The sequence below is a fragment of the Silene latifolia genome, chromosome 8, assembly GCF_048544455.1.
Source record: "Silene latifolia isolate original U9 population chromosome 8, ASM4854445v1, whole genome shotgun sequence".
NCBI classification, from domain to species: Eukaryota; Viridiplantae; Streptophyta; class Magnoliopsida; order Caryophyllales; family Caryophyllaceae; genus Silene; species Silene latifolia.
Genome location: NC_133533.1, coordinates 64,253,634 through 64,266,412, shown reverse-complemented (window position 1 = coordinate 64,266,412; position 12,779 = coordinate 64,253,634). Strand labels below are relative to the sequence as shown.

The following is a 12,779-nucleotide window of genomic DNA, read 5'->3' as shown; positions in this document are numbered from 1 at the left end:
CAAGCAGAAACCAACTTCCTACATCTGTCCACTCCTCATTTACACTTATTTTTTACCTCGTGTTATTATGCTGTTATTGTACTTTTTTTTACTTTGATTTTTTTTACGACTTTGATTTTTTCTCTCTCTATTTTTTTACCACATGTTATTGTGCTGTTATTGTTATTCCGCTGTTATTGTGATGTTATTCTGCTGTTACTTTGATTTTTTTTACGATTTTCATTTTTTTTTCTTTTTTTTACCACATGTTATTGTGCTGTTATTCTACTGTTATTCTGCTGTTATTGTGATGTTATTCCGGTATCATTTTGATTTTTTACTACTTTGATTTTTTTTACTACTTTGATTTTTTTTACTTTTTTTTTTACCGCATGTTATTGTGCTGTTATTGTGATGTTATTCCGGTGCCACTTTGATTTTTTTTACGATTTTGATTTATTTTTTGTTTTTTTTGTTTTACCCCGTGTTATTGTGCTGTTATTTTGATGTTATTGTGATGTTATTCCGGTGTCACTTCGATTTTTTTAACTACTTTGATTTTTTTACTCTTTTTTTTACCATGTGTTATTGCGCTGTTATTCTGGTGATATTTTTATTCTGGTGTTATTGTGATGTTATTATGGTGTCACTTTGATTTTTTTACTACTTTGATTTTTTTTACTCTTTTTTTCCCGTGTTATTGTGTTGTTATTGTGCTGTTATTTGTGTATTATTGGACTATTATTCTGATATTGTGGTGTTATTATGGGGGTTATTGTAGCAATTGTCGTCAGTTAGAGTATTGTACTTCATTTCCATAGGTCTGGGAAGGTGAGGGTGTGATTAGATACGACAGAAAACTTATAGGAGCCACAGATCCACAAAAGTCGGAGCCAGGAACAATCAGAGGAGATCTTGCTGTAGTTGTTGTAAGGTATCATTGCTTCTCTTCTTCTTGAACTGCATAACATATAAAAGGCACTGATTTATGGACTCCTCTCCAAGAGTGCGTACAACGTATCATAGGCATTATTCAAGAGCACTTGTTTTGCTCTGCATTGACTGACCCTTTCTTGTCGGAGATCGATAATTAATGTTATACCAGCAGTAACACAGTTCTCTTAGTTGTTATTCACCTCTTTCAATCTGGAAAGATGAATTGCCTTGTGACACACCTTCAAGGGATAGCCTGTTATTCCTTAAGTTCAAAGAAACACTTAGGCCTTTATGCTCTCACAACGAAGGCCTCAAAGATCAAAAGCCACGTGTAGCCGCCACATTTGGACAAAGTGGATCTGAATCGTACTTTTCTGTTTGTAGGAACATTATCCATGGAAGTGATGGACCAGAGACTACGAAAGACGAGATTAACTTGTGGTTCTAGCTCGAGAAACTGGTCACCTATACGAGCAATACTGAGAAGTGGATCTATGGGGATAACTAAAGAAACCATAGGATTCAGACAAGTTCATGTTCTTTATTTTTGAATTGCTGCTAATTAGGATCCCATAATTAGGCTGGGATATACACAAAATTGCGACAATAAGTTGAAATATTTCTTGCTCGAACTCTGAAATAATGTAGTTTAGCTGCTATTTGATTGGCCAATTGAGAACAGTCAAGTTTTAACGCCACTGCCGCATCTCCCAACATTGACGGCACCGCTCCCTTCCACCATCATGACCAGCAGAACCAACAACCAATACGACCACCTAACTCATCTCGATTCCTCATTCCAGCCGCGTTTGATGTCGGTTTCGCGCACCATTGAACAGCCAACCCCAACACCACCAAGCACACCGACATCACTCTCAAAAGGAAAGAATAAGAGGAAGCATAAACACAAGCACCACCACCATCCACCAGCATCAGCCCCAATACCACCAAGCCCACCGGCACCTCCCGCTGTCCCGGTTACCTCCGAGGATACATCACTAACTCGCTCAACTTCAATTGACCCAAAACTGACCAGAAATCAGCCGCCTACATCTCACCTCTGCGCCAAAATCAAGCCTAAATACTGAGACAACAATAATGCACGATCAATCGATTCGAGTTGATTTAATAATCAAATTTACGGGGATAAAATTAAGATTATTAGTGAAATTAAGGTTTCAGATTTGGGGAAAAATCTAGGTGAAAAATAATTGATTTGGATTGAGTGTGACGATGAATCGATGATAAGAAAATAAATTGATTTGGAAGATGGTAAGAAAAAGGATGAAGAAATTAAAATGAAAGAGAATAGAATAGGAGCGACTAAAAAATAAGAGTCATAGACTCAGAGTGGGGTCATCTATCTGTGTTTGTAGCAATCTTATCCGTAGATTGGGTAAGATCTAATGGTCCAGATTTTCCAAACTCACAACTCACCATAAGAACCAAACTCACGAGATCCCGCATATATATATATATATATATATATATATATATATATATATATATATATATATATATATATATATATATATATATATATATATATATATATAGAGGTGGGATCAGGTGAGAACGAACATTCGGTGAGAACGAACTAGATATATTGAAATATAAGTTAGATACCTTTTTTTTTTTTTAACAAAATCTGAGGTTCACTTTAATCGATCGCAGATACACTTTTTTTTTTCATAATTCTAGATACAATTTTTAACAATGTAGATACGTTTTTTTTTTTTAACTAAATCTCAGGTATACTTTAAACTATCGTAGATACACTTTTTTTTTTTTCCAGAATTCTATATACATTTTTTAACATCGTAGATACATTTTTTCGGTACTAGGTACATTTTTCTCCACGCTAGATACATTTTTTTCCGTATTAGGAACATTTTTCCCCACGCTTTTTCCGTACTAGGAACATTTTCCCTCACGCTAGATACATTTTTTTCCGTACTAGGTACATTTTTCCCCACGCTAGATACAAAATATACTAATTATCTAGATACACAAAAATAGTGCTCTAGATACATATAAATATGCTAACTAGATACACTTATAACAATTTCTCAAATTACGAACCGTCACCATAACTACCACCGCACCACCACCACTACGCACTCATAGTCAGCACCTCTCACCGCCGACATGCACCCTTGTGCACCTCCGATCCCCCAACCACCTCAGCTCACGACGCTGACAAGGAGTTGAACAACCGTCGTCTCCCCCATTTATCATCTCCACATCCCACTTTGCACCTCAAATCCCGTACCACTAGCAACCATGACGCCGCCACCAACAACAACAATTGCAACTCAACCCAAAACCATGACAACCACCACACTAATCCATCGCCGGCAAACATCGACGTCAACAGAGAAGTACCAGTCAACTAACTCTCGACAATCAACTCCGACGTGCTACAACTATACTTTCCGGTGCGCGCATATCTTACCTCCCGACCACCCTGTGATAACAACAGGAAGCGTGTCAATTTGACATCATCGGATCTGCAAAAATCGTAGATTTAACAACCAAGATTCTTCAATCGATCAATTCCGAACTAACTCCAAAACCCTAATTCGGAAATTGCGCTGAATAACAACACAAATTATGACCATGGCAGTGGTAACAAACAAAGATGATTTAGAATTCATGATGAATTGAGTAATATTATTTTCTCTCTTCAAATTTCTGGGGATTCATAATGATTTGACCAAGATTCTTCAATCAATCAATCCTCAATTTTTTCAATTTGTGTGATTTTGTTTTTGATTGATTTTGCGTGGTGTTTGCGGCGTCTGATGGCGTAGATCGCGCCTCTGTCACGTGTGCTTGCCGGAGTTGGCGATCGTCGCCGGAGACGACGGGAAAGTGGTAGGTAGTGACGGCAGGAGGGTAGGTGGTGATGGGGGATTTATAAAGGAGAAATGTGATTGAGAGAAAATGAGAGGTGAAGATTGGCTATGAGAAAGTAAAAACGCGCGTGAAGTTTTTATTATAAAGGACGTTCTCACCGTTCTCACCGAGTAGTCGTTCTCACCGGATCCTAAATCTATATATATATATATATATATACATATATATATATATATATATATATATATATATATATATATATATATATATATATATATACATATATATATATATATATACATATATATATATATATATATATATATATATATATATATATATATATATATATATATCATATGAGAACCATATATCGGATCATATGAGAACCACTAGGATGATGAGAACCACTAATAATACTACTAATATTAATAATTAATAATAATAATAATAATAATAATAATAATAATAATAATAATAATAATAATAATAATAATAATAATAATAATAATAATAATAATTTTACGCTGATCACCCCAAACCCTTCAATCTCAATCATTTCCCCATTTTTACTTTCTCACTCATCTTCTTCTCTCTCTCTCTCTCTCTCTCTTCGACTATCATCATCTCCGTCGCCATTTCTCTTCGTCTTCCCCGATCATCGTCTCCGATCATCACTCTCCTACCTTCATCGTCTCCGATCATCACTCCCCGATCATCTGCTTCTCAAATTACGGTTTAATTCATTCATCACCAGCATTTTCGCGAGATTTACCAATCTCATTCCTATAAATTAAGGTAATATGCTTCTCAAATTAATGGCGCTTCCACTCTAATTTTATCATACATGTATTTTTCCCTCGACATTCATCAATTTCTATCTAGCTATTAACCCTAATTTGCAGTAATTTTCCTAATTAAGGTCTTTTATTGTTATTCTATGACGAATTATTAGATTTCTAGTCTTATTTTCGACTACATGTTCGAGTTTTTGTACTACGTTTTGAAAATGTGGAATTTAGTTGATCTCTAGATTATTAATGATCTATATTGCTAAGATCTGTCAATTTGCTTGATGATTTCGGATGTTCGCTATAGGTTTAGGTTCTACGGATTACAATTTCCGAGTGTCTAGCATGCATAATCTAATTGTGTCACTAATTCGCATTGAATTTATTTTGAAACAAATTTGTACATTTTCCAAGTCTTTCTGCAGCAACATCAGATTGTGTCAAAAGTGAAGACTATGCATTGACCTCATTTGCATAGAAATTCATAGTTTATATGTTGTTATAGTATAGTGAGTTCTGCATTTTTGTTCTGATTGCATGTTCAAGTAAGTTTTTATAATTGAATTTGCGGATTTAGGATGATCTTTTGGTTTTAATGATCTGTATTGCTCGGATCTGAAACAATAGTCCAGCTGGTAGTTGCTTGATATTTTCAGCTTCTTATAGCCAATTAGGCTTAGGTTTTAGGATACATGTGTAGGAAATATCGGTATACTTCCCATATAATTAAGGATTATAACGAATTTATTATGATGAATACGAGTCATAAAATAAATTACATAAACAAAATAGTAGAGAATTAAGAAATAACCTTCGGTCCTAGCTAATATGGCCTATGAACAATATCGCAATGATATTCTCCTATCAGTTGCACCCAAGATGATATGAGATATGCCTTTGTTCTTTGCTAGAATCGATCCCCAATTAACTGATTAATTTTTAGGGTTTTGTGTATTTTTTGATGAGAGTGTGCTAGGTTAAAATTAGGTTAAAGAAAAATGATCTCCCTTCACTCTCTTAAACCGTGAAAGAGGAATGAATTAGGGTAGAGTTTTCTTTTCTATTTTTCGGCCCATATATCCGAAAATAAGAGGAATTGTCTTCTTATTTTCGGTTTGTCAACCTACCAAAAACAATGAGATTAAATCTTCTTATTTGGTATTTTACAAAATGTATATAAAGTGTATTGTTTATAAATTGTCATTTATTTCATTCCGTATTAATAAGTTTACATACAACAGCTTGCAGTCGAATTATTAATACGGGTCAATAATAATTTATTATGACAATATCGTATAATATATAGTTTAACTATAAATATCGCATATTTATAATTTACTAATTAAATATAACCGATTACATTTAACTATGAATTAACATCTTAATTCGTTCAAGCTTACATTATATACATTAATTAAATATAACTTATTATATTCAATTTACGAATTGACAGTTAATTCGTCTCAGCTAATATTTATTTAATCGGCATTAAATAATCGTCTCATCAACACGTTGACTAACTGTTTAGTCAAATACATGAACTAACCTTTTAGTCATATAAGGCATCAATGTGATTACATTTCCATAATCACATCTCTCAAACACATCCTTTAGGTGTGACTTTTAGGGACCAGTTGATCACCGCCATCAGTATGATAATAACGTCAAACTTTCTAGCAAGCCAACCGTTATTAGGTAATCGTTAATCAACTGATAAAATACGAAGTATACCCTTGTGAACCTATAAGAGATTTATAAATGTTATCACACTAATTTGTGGAGGACACAAGCTCCAACAACCCGTCCTCTGTATATGCATGAAATAAGGTCCAGTGTGCATGAAATAGGGTTCAATGTGCATCAAATAAGGTCCTGTCTGCAATAAATAAGATGTCACTTTAAAATTAGCAGTTGGTCAATTGTCAATAAGGTGCCAATGCTTAATTAGTAGTTGGCCATTGACTTGGAAAATCTTCATATTTTGTTTACATTATAATACTCTTGATTGTGCATTGGCCAAAATTTCTATTTTCACCCGTGTTAACATCAGTCAATGCATTCAAAGATATGAGGCGAAAGACTGTTGCAAGGAAGAAAAAAACACCAGTAAAAAACCACCAATAAAAGGCGGTAGAACAGTGAAAGATTATTACCCACCAAACCCAACAAATTCAAGCATAAATGATTCTGTTGAGCAAAGTACGTTGAGTAAGAAAATCTGCATAGCTTCGTCTCTTTTTTGTGTTTCATCCCTTACCCCAAAATAATGATAGACTACATTTTAATGCTCTCTCTAAACTTGGATGCAATACCTGTACTGCATGCTTAATGTGATATTTACTGAATTTATCTTAGTGCTTTTGTGCATGCTTAATGTGATATTTCAAATGACGGAATGCTTGTACTCTTTTCCTTACTAGTTTCTATTTCTGCTTTTTTCATTCGAGAGTTCAATTTGTGATGCTTGTAGGTCATTCTCTTAATGGTCAATTACTTATACATAGCCAAGTATGGTCAATTGGTGCAAGAGGTGGGTAGTCAATATTGTTGCAGCAGATAAAGCAGTTTTTGCCAAGAATTACGTAAGAGAAAAAAAAGAGGCTAGGAGTTTGTCATTTGATCCCTTAGTCAAAGTTCAGTTCACTGACAACCGTTATCAAGCCCAACTTGATGATGTTTTCAATAATCAAGATCTAGTGACTAACATATTTAACCGAGTCAATTGTTACGAAGATAAGGCAAACATGGCGTTGGTTTGTAAGAATTAGTCTCAGCTTTTCCTCATACACCCAAGTGCACCTTGCATTGAACATGCATATGGCCTTTCTCTACGGACCAATGATATCAATGGTGTCAGAATTATTCGTAGGGGTCCTATAATCATTTATAAAAGATGCAAATGCTTTATGCCTCAAGATTTGGCAGCTAAACTGCTCCTGCATCATCAACAAGAGAAAAATTGTTTTCAAATAGAACACCTTAACGCTCTTGATGATGCTGAACGCGCACATGTGAATGAGTTGCTTCATGCTTTAACTACGCCATCTTCAGCACGTGACATAGCAGTTGCCATTTCAACGGAGTTAACAACTCGGGCAACTTTACCTTTTTTCGGTTTTTTCCTCGATATATTGTAAGATTCATTAATCTCTTATTAGACATTTCTAATAACTTTATAATTTTAGTTTAGTCATAAACTAACTAGATCTTATGCATGCATAACAAAATAACAAATTAAGAAGAAAATCATCAACTTACAAAGGTGGTGCCACACGGTTATACTAATTGGTCTCCTACCAAATTAGTCTTCGAAAAATCCGAGAGCTCCAAGGATGAATTTAGACCTAATGGTAGGATCTACTCCTTAAGGAAATGTACCAAGATAATCACCCTTAATACTAATTTATATATTAACTAGATACATTAAATTAGTGACCTTAAAAATAATCTTATTATTATTTCTATTACTACTTTTAGTAATCTAAATATAAGATTTTGAACAACTTTGTTTTCTATTCTAAAACTCAATTTTTAGAGAGAAGAGGAGAAGAGTAAGAAGTTGAGTTGTGTAAGAATGAATGAATAATCAAAAAGAGAAAAACTCTCTCTTTTCTTATGGGTGGCCAGACGGCCTTGGGTAGTATGCCCAATCCATGCTCATTTTTGTTCTTCTCAAGATGTAGAGTGTAGGGCTAGTAATTAGGTCTATTAGAGACATCATCATTGTGCTTAATTTTCAATTAGAGCAACAATTAAGTCCTAAAACTCCCCAACCCCCTCCACTCACACGACACCCTTGAGATAAAAAGGTCCATTTTAAGATTGTCAATTGTTCAATTTGTGTAGTGTGACATATTGGACATGTTACTAGACATGTTATTAAATAATGCATTTTTAACTTATTAAAAATCATTATATTAACAAAATAAATCACATACAAAAATTAACTAGTAATTCACAATTACAAGTACTTAAAATGGGTCATAGAATTATAAATCACAACAAATTGTATTTATAATAAACCATTCATTCTTATTATAATTGTTTCATAAACAATTAATAAACCTAAGTAATAAAACAATTTTACATTACTTAGAACGAATCTTATTTAATCGAACTACAATAAGATACGTAATCTCACTCACAAAACTATTTGTTCAATTTTAAGGAATTAATTAACTTGTATCATCATACAATTAATTAATTAATCAATTAAGAGTGTTACCCTAGAGGTATGACCTTAAGGGATCAACTGATCACCACCGTCATACGACAGTAATGTCATACTCTAGTCAGCCAATCATTACCGATTAATGTGGATCAGTTGACAATAAAATATTACTTTCCCTCATGTATTCTTATTATGAGATTTAAACATGTGATCGCATTATTGTTGAGGACACATACTCCAACAATCTCCCACTTGTCCGCGACAAGTGTGCGTCACCAATTCTCTTGTCCCATTACTATCTCCCACTCAATGCAAGGTGTCTTGCAGGTCGTACTTGCATTTGATCATATCATGAGTGGTTTCCTCGATCTGGAGAATAACTGTCTGACCGGAATTATCTACCATAGATACCTTCCGAGCGTGGCCACGCATTTCCAGTTCATTACTCCTCGAGTGGCCTTGAGATATAAGATAACCCTGACTAGGGATGGACAATTCCTATTGCACCTTTCCCTTCGAATAGCCACAACTCATTATGACCCAAAACATGCCCATTTGGCCCCAATTACGAAGGTCGTAGAGCATAAATCAAAGTCATTCTGAAACTGTGCCATCTTAGGCGAACAGTCTTTAGTCAAAGAATCGCCTCATAAGAACACTATAGCAGCTCTTGCCACGGCCAGGCTATAAAAATTGCCAGAACTCTATAAGCGGTCATTGCCCGACAGAGTGTCCCATACAGTCTGCCTATGTGATCGACCAGTCATCTCTCATGACTCTATGTCACTTGAACTTGCCATCAATCGCATTACACTCTAGTTACTTCGAGACGTCACCTCATATAAGCAACTAGGGGCCAATACTATGTTAATCCAGTTCACTTTAATAGGGTTCAACGTTGTCCTTACAACCTATTTGGATATAACAAAGTAATAAAAGAGTTTTAATAAGATTCAAACGATGAATGCATTATCACATATGTAAAATTGGTACCATATCAATTACTACATAATCTATAATCCGTACTCAATATTGAATACAACTATACATCTCAACTCAATTGAAATGGCATGACTTATCATGCTTAGCCTATGAAAAGGCCTTGGTTAGCAATTTTTAGCAACACTTTGTACTTTCCCTAACCTTATACCAATTCCCTTTGTATAATCTTTATTATAACAACCTTTTGAGTACATGTCAAGATCCAATCTAGAGATAGGTTCCTTAGCCTTAGAATCACTCCCACTGACATCACAGTGTGTAAGGATAGGACCTTCGGTTGTTGGAACAAACTACCATGGTTCCTCCAAATCATAAAACTGAATCCTAATAACATCCCTTCCTGCTTGCAACTTTTCATAATTGCAAGTGTACTCAATTTTTGTTGTAAATCTCTCATTGTTCTACTGCCTAGAGCATATCTAGCAGATATCCTCCTTAAATAATATACCCAAGATGGTTCTCTAACCATCCTTATGTGATTAGAACATGGTTTTTGTGCAACTCCTTGCACATAAATCCATATCAATTCTAATCACTTAGCTTCATATCTTTAGTGCTTCAAGAGTACTAACCAATGAACTATATGGATATATAGAGACTTCTCTCAAAAATTCTATTTGCAACTTCTCGTCATACTCCAAGTATACGAAATTTAAGAATGGTGATACATCTAAGCGTAATGAATTAATCCCGCAGCGGAAGCAAGTGGATTCAATTTCTACATGTTCAATACCTTTGAAATTGACTAGACTCTTATCAATATAAGAATATTCATTTAACTCCTGATAAGTGCATATTCTATACACTTTATTTGCAGTTTTGGCACCTATTTCCATGCGTATTTGTTAGCTTTAAGCTACTATTTCTCCCGAAACGGTTTACTTTGCAATTTCTATGACTTATTGTAGGAATGAGTGGAAGTGAGCTAAATCAAGCCTAAATCGTCCTTCGGAGGCAACTTCAGGGAAGCTTGGAAGAAGGGAGTTCGGACTCACTCACCTTGGGATGCGTGCATTGGAGTGAAGTGGCTGATTTGAAGAAAAAAGGAAGTTACTGCACAGCTCAGTTGGTCGATCGACCAACCTCTTCAGTCGATCGACCGTGGGATTTCAGTAGAGGCTACTGCACTGCACTGGCTGGTCGATTGACCATGCTACTCAGTCGATCGACCAGGTTTCGCAGCTGTTATTGATTTTTCGTTCTAAACTTTTAAAAGCCCAATTGTAATTAACTTTTTGGCATCGTTTATCAGTAGAACAGCTGAAAAATTAGGTTATGCTTTTCATTAGTCAAGAACTCAAGCTTAGATCTAGTTTGGAGGACGACGGATTCCAATTTCACTTTACTTTGTTCATCAATTAATTAGTAAGCTTTAATGCGATTTCCTTCTTCTTTCATTTTTCTTGTCAATTTAATTCTTGTTGTTACTAATTTATTTTCAGCAATTCAGTTTTAATCTTTTGTCTTAATTTCAATTCCAATCATGTCAAGCTTATTCTTTGCTTTTAATTTTGCTATTGTTATAATTTTAATCATGCATAGCTAATTTTCTTGATTGGGGAACGAGGTGATCCATGGCATAAATTAGGGTTAATTTTATTAGTATGGTTTTCTTCTATATCGATCTTGTTTTCTCTTGATAAATCTATCTTGCTAGATTGAAAGATTAGTAGGTTGGGTTATCATTGCATTTGGAATTTCCTTTGAGCGAAAGCTTTGAGAAATTCTAGGGAATTAGAAGACCGTAAGGTTAATTTTGAGCATTGATCGAAAGGCTTGCTCATATTTCCTGAGACCGTATTATAAGACCTCTACTACTTTATTGATCTGACCTTAGCCATGGTGAACCGAAGTTCCTAATCTTCTTTTTATCTTGTTGAGAAATTTCATTTTTTTGTAAATTAGTCTTTAGAACCAAACCAATTCAAAACTCCCGTTTAAATTGTTACTTCGATAGATTAAAAATTTGCAAATAGAATTGATCTTGTCTCTCTGTGGTTCGACCCTTGCTATCACTGTCTACAGTTTTAGTTCGAATTTATAAATTTTATTTTTGGTACTAAACGACGGTATCAAATTTTGGCGCCGTTGCCGGGGAGACGGTGTAATTCTGTTTGCTTTATTTTTAGTTTATTTTTCTTGTCTCAAGGAACTTTGGTTCCTTGAGGCCGTTGCTTACTCTTGCTTCTAGTTTTGCTTTTGCACAGTTAGAAGACAGGTTTTTGAGAGGAAGACTTGAGTACTCTCAGTTTTGCGAACATGACTACGATATATGACAATCTTCAGCCAAAAGAGCAGCACATTCCAAAGGGACACGTACTACCTACCCCTACTACTGGTCACTTCGAATTTCGTTCCTCTTATATTGATTTAGTGGAGCGAAATCAGTTTGCTGGTCTACCGGACGAGGATCCTTTGAAGCATATGGAAATTTTCACGGACTCATCTTGCTTCCATACCTCTCCTACTGGGGTGACCCAGGATGAAGTAAAGGGGATAATGTTCTTATACTCCTTGAAGGATTCAACGAGAGATTGGTACCGCTACCTTGATAGGGTAGCAAATGAGTCACAGATTGGACATCTCTAGCATTAGCTTTCTACAAAAATACTTTCCACTTGCAAAGACCGATGCCTTGAAAAGTAAAATTACAAATTTCCAAAGAAGGACCGATGAGGGCTTTTGTGAAGCATGGGGACGTTTCAAGAGTTTGGTTAGGGGGCTGTTCCTCACCACGGTTTCAAAGATGGTACCTTTGCAACTTATTCTATAATGCTTTATATGATGACTACAAGGTTATCCTGGACGCATCTGCGAATGGTAGGTTCCAAAATAATACCGGTCAAAATAAAGGTTGGAACACTATTGAGGAGATGGCAGTCCATAGAGCAGAGTTTGGAAGTTCGCGTGGAAAGTCGCGAAAGCAAAGTGATGAAATGAGTGCCGTTGTGACACTCATAACTTCTATTACTGCCCGTCTGGAGAAGCTCGAGACCTCTGAAGCTTCCAAGGAAAGAGTTGAAATTCCTGTCCATAATTCA

The 12,779-nt window shown here is 35.2% G+C and overlaps 1 long non-coding RNA gene and 1 other non-coding gene across 2 annotated transcripts; one reads left to right on the top strand and one right to left on the bottom strand.

Annotated features, from left to right (window-relative positions):
- The first annotated feature begins 801 nt into the window (after positions 1–801).
- On the top strand, positions 802–1,596 carry LOC141594388 (uncharacterized). Its single transcript, XR_012522168.1, has 2 exons — positions 802–913; positions 1,300–1,596. It is a non-coding gene; the product is annotated as an uncharacterized LOC141594388 (long non-coding RNA).
- Positions 1,597–12,368: 10,772 nt separating this feature from the next.
- On the bottom strand, positions 12,369–12,479 carry LOC141598013 (small nucleolar RNA R71). Its single transcript, XR_012523218.1, has one exon. It is a non-coding gene; the product is annotated as a small nucleolar RNA R71 (small nucleolar RNA).
- Positions 12,480–12,779: the final 300 nt, after the last annotated feature.